This window comes from Solanum pennellii, chromosome 7 (assembly GCF_001406875.1).
Source record: "Solanum pennellii chromosome 7, SPENNV200".
NCBI classification, from domain to species: Eukaryota; Viridiplantae; Streptophyta; class Magnoliopsida; order Solanales; family Solanaceae; genus Solanum; species Solanum pennellii.
The window spans coordinates 59,623,702-59,628,936 of NC_028643.1; positions in this window are offsets into that span (position 1 = coordinate 59,623,702).

Here is a 5,235-nt window from a genome sequence, read left to right on the forward strand (position 1 = left end):
TATTGCCATAAGCTTGCCCTTATTTTCACTGCCTTAAGTTCGCTATACAACCCTTAGGATCACGATAGGACTTTCTTAGCTTGTAACATAGGCTCAGGGTCAGGTAGGGTATATTTAGGTATACTCTAGTGACTTTTTGCCCTCCTTGACATATCAGCTAAACATACCATTTTCTATCATTTTATCTCACCCAGTTTCTCATATTCTTTAACCTTGCTATTTTCTCTTCGTTCTTCATTTATGTAAGTGACTCTCTTCTTTTCTTGCTTGTATTTCCTGTATATTTTTATTTTTCCTTTACTTTTCTTTCAACTACATCTTGAGTCACTTTACTTTTGTTCTTTCTCTCTCTTTGTTCTTTCAACCCCACTTTCCAGAGCATTCCTCATAATAGCCACCATCAACTCATGGCTTTGCCATGAGTCAAAGTACACAATACCCAAAGTTGGGTCAGGGCCATAACGAAGGTATTTTATTGCATTAGCCACCCTGAACTTATGCTTTTGGCATAAGCTGAGGTGCACATGTCCAAGGAGGGACCAGGGCCAACACATTATTCCCAGAAAAGATCGGTTGGGGTGAAAAAGAAAGATCTAATTTAAGCTCAAATCATTTGGATCGAAGAAGGATAAATTTCATTTGGTTTTCTTTTATTTAGGCTAAAAATGGGCTATATTGAATAAGGGCCTATGATCCTTTCCTAATTGTCTATTACAACTTACTTTTAGCAGGACTAACCAGGCAAGTTCTAGCTCAGTACAAATAGTGGACTATTCAAATTTTCCTCAAACTCACTTGACATTTCATCACTCTACCAGATTATCAGACACCTAGTTCAAATTTTAAACTTAGGGTAATGCAGTGGTGTACCTCTATGTCATGCTTAGAGCCACTCATTTATCAATTACTATGCTAGTCATGCATCATTTTCCATTTTATCAGGATATCATTTTAGCCATCATGCTCCAGAATTAAACTATGTACACAAGATATAGACATGCCGGTTCAACAGAAAAAGTAATCAGTCTCTTGGGGAAAAAGAACACAGGCAAGAAAACCCCAAAAGAGGATACTGAATTGGGCTACTCAGACTTCACCCTAGCACTCACTTTCCATTTACCCCACCCCCAACAAAAAGACATGCAATTGTCCCAAATGCATAAAAAATTTAAATACTAGAGTGGTAGGTGAAGCAAACCAGGGGCGCAAAGCGCCGTCGATCAGCAAACTGGTGGGTCCGGTTCCCCGAAACCCACTTCCTCTATAATCTGGACACCCTCAGTGGTGTCCTCAGCAACAACATCACTATCAGCAGTGCCTCCCGCTATTTCCACAGTTCGGGAGCTAGACGCCCCAGCCGCTAACTCTCCTGCTCTCATCTGGTGCGCCTCCTCCTCAGCAAGCGAGGCTCTCCTCGCAGCCTCCATCTCCCGGCGCTCCTTCATCTGTGCTCGCGCCTCATCCTCCGCTCGACCCCTACACCTCTTGGCATGATCTCGAGGGGGAGGTGGTGGAATCTCTGAGGTGGCGAATAGGGCCGCCAACAGTGTGTCTTCAGCAGGCTCGACAGAAGGGGCCTCAGACTCAGGCACCCTAGCCTCTAAGATCATGTAAATATCTGCGCGAAGACTGTCGACCGCAGCCTGAAGAGTCGACACATCAACCGGAGGAGCTGGCCGGGCTAGCACCCGCAACTCAAAAGCGTCCAGGCGCTGGTGAACCTCAGCAATCTTCCGCTCTGTATGCTGAACCATTTTCCACTCCAAGCGCTCTTCTGCCTCGGTAATAGACCTCTGCATCCACGGCTGGATATGATGCAGAAGTGTAGCCATTTGCGCCTCTAATTTTTGGACCCTAGCAAGCGGGACCAGAGCGGGTAAAGGGGCTGTGCGAGAGGATCTCGGGGCAGTGCTACAACCCGGGATAGACTCGACCGGGGTAGTATCAGTGGACGCCGCCTGCGTTGCCGTGCCGGCCTGGGATACCGTATCAGCTAGATCGTCAGCAAGTGGGGGCAGCTCTGGACGGGGCCCTCTGCGTGGAGCCAACTCATTGGCCTCATCTCTGATGAGACCGACATCAACAGTGCCCAGAGGGGTCTTGAGCTGATCAACGTGCCATATAGGCACACCTGCGGACCTGCAGAGAGAAAAGATCATGCACGGGAAAGGGTAAGTAGTTGTGACCTTAAAAGCCCTCTCGTGCATGACTGCCTGTAGAAGTCACACAAAATCCACCTCGAACCCGGCTATCATCGCCGCCATCAATACTGCTAGATCCCATGTAACGATATTATCAGCGACTGTGGGGGAAAGTCAGTGGCGGACAATCAACCACAAAAACTTCGCCATGAAAGTCAGGTTGGCCTTCTTGATGGCCCCCTTCGGCTCGGNACCCATTCGACTCGGTCACCCAGTCGGCACCCTCTCCATCAACTGACAAGTGCAGGGCCATCCACCTCTTGGTGGTCTCTCTCAGCGATGGCTCGTGCAGGAATTGGCCATCTTTAACAAGCTGCCATCGGTAGTCAAACTCGGCAGTGAGAGGGGTCCGAGTAGCATCAACACCCTCGCCGTATAGAAACCGGCGGATGGCAGGCAGGGAGATATCGACTTGAACGCCCCGTACTCGGACGTGCTCCAGTGGGGCCTGTTTGGCGGGGGCAGCCCGCCTATCAATCTGTGATCGGAGAGTCGCTACGTAGGATGCATAGAACTCTCGAACCAGCTTTTCACTATAATGTCCCAACGAACGTGCTGTCCACTCCAGTCGATGTCTGGTGAAGAGATTGTGGATCTCAGGAATCGTCGGGAGACTCCCTGTAAGGACCCGCCGCTCCAATGTGAGTGTTCGAGTCATAACTCCTTTGTCATTCAGGAACTTTGCGTCGGAGTTGACTTGAAATTGCCCGTCAACACACAGCTGGTTGGGCTGGTCAGTAGCCGGGGTGAGAGAGTATGAGCTGGTGAACCGGGTGTGGATTCCGAACTGTCAGCCTCATCAGACGAGGTCGACGCTGCAGCGGTGGCGGGTGCGGGAACCTCAGCAGAGCCGGAGGTTTCCTCTGACCATGAAACTCCTACGGAGCCAGACGCTCCTTCTTCATTGGTGGCTGACCCAGAAGGTGTGCCGGTCAGTGTGCGCTCCTCATCAGACTGGGAGGCAGTGACTACGCCGGACGCCACCTTTTTGGGTGTGGCTCTGGCAGCACGTGCAGCACGGGAAGGGGTGGAAGTGCCTAGGGGCACGTACTCGGGGTCACGCTCATCATCAGAGCCAATGACCAGGCAGGCAGACGGGGCGACAGACTTCGATCGCCCGCGTGCATAGACTCGATCTTGTTTAGGTGTCATAGTAGATAGTACCTGTAAAGGATCAATATTACTACTAGAAGTAGCAAACAAGACAAATAAATACAAAAAAATTAAAATAAAATGACATTTCTATAGTAACAGTGAAGCACGACGGGCCAGGTGACGGCTCGTCGTGACTATGACGGACAGTCATGGGGTCCGTCGTGTCTTACGTAGACTTTGTTTATATGGAGAACCCTGAAGGAGAGTCTTGGACAAGTATGACGGTATGTGCAGGACAGACCGTCACAGGTACGACGGTCCGTCGTAGGTGTCCGTCAGAGGACACTTGAAAAAAATATGGAGACCCTTAGGAGAGGGGTCTCTGACCATCATAACGGTCATGCAGGACGGACCGTCGTGGGTATGACGGTCCGTCGTACTTGTTCGTTTGAAGACACTTAGAAAAATGTAGAGAGACCCTTAGGAACAGGGTCTCTGACAACCAGAACGGTTGTGCAGGACGGACCGTCGTAAAGAAGACGGTCCGTCACATGTGTCTGTTGGAGGACACTTAGAAAAAATGAGAGACCCTCAGGGATAGGGTCTCTGACAACCAGAACGGTTGTGCAGGACGGACCGTCGTGTGGATGACGGTCCATCGCATATGTCCATTTGAGGACACTTGCATAAAATTGGGCAGTGGGGTATTAGGGCTTGTGGAACGGACCCTACGACGGTCCGTCGTGGGTACGACGGTCCGTCATCGGTACGACGGTCCGTCATCGGGATCTCGTTTTGTAAATCAGTGACTGAACTGGGGGTGCCCCATTCATCCCCTATGACCCAAATTGAATTGGTAGTGTTTGAACCTACATTTGTCTAACCCAAATACCTAGTAAACTAGCAATGCTAAAGCACCTATTTCTAGGGTTGTAAACACGGCAATTTCGAAGATTTTTAACCTAGGTTAGACAGAATTTTATATAAAAGAAATGAACATATCAGGAAGAACTAGGCTAATACTAATTGATAAACGAAAATACGAAAATGCAAGATAAATGAGAAGAAATTAGAGACACATACCTGATAATTGGAGAAAAATACAAGATGGAAAGGTACTTGGTGGTCAAGAAGACACCCACAGCAGCAACTCCGACTAGTAGCTGGTAACTTTTAGGACTTTGGAGAATTTGGGGAAAATGATCGGTTGAAGAGGGAGATGATTTTGGAAGTTGAAAAGGACGGGAAATAGGAGGAAGAGTGAAGGAATGGGGTGAAATGAAGGGTTGGGGTTTTTATATGTTGAATTTTTTTTAAAAACCCCCAGCCGGGTCGGGTCGGGTACGCCTCATTAATGACGCGATGAGTCCCCGACAATGGTCCGTCTCATTTGTGATGGTCCGCCGCTGGTTCCGTCGCGTGTGCCCTTGAAAATAACAGAAAGACGTACCTGGCACGACGGATTCATGCGACGGTCTGTCACAGTTGACACGGTCCGTCGCTGTATCCGTCAGTGACTGCTGCAGAGTAATTTTCTGTAGAATTTCCTGGTGATGTGCCTGCAAATTTAAAACCCATTAGTTGAAAATGCTACCATTACTAGAGAGAGAAAAAAAACTATAAGTATTGGGTTACCTCCCAAGAAGCACCTGATTTAATGTCGCGGCACGACTGAGGACACTTGATTACTCAGACTTCATCAAGATGGTATGCCTCTATCACTTCATTCCCCGATGCATTATGCCCAAAATAGAGTTTTATTCGTTCTCTATTCACCTTAAACCGCACTCCCTCCTTGGTTTTTAACTTAACTGCTCCATGAGGGAATACTTGGGTGATCAAGTAAGGGCCAGTCCGTTTGGAGTTGAGCTTGCCAGGAAGACAAGGCAACCCAGATCTGTCTAAAAGCACCAAATCCCCAACCATAAACTCTTGTTTT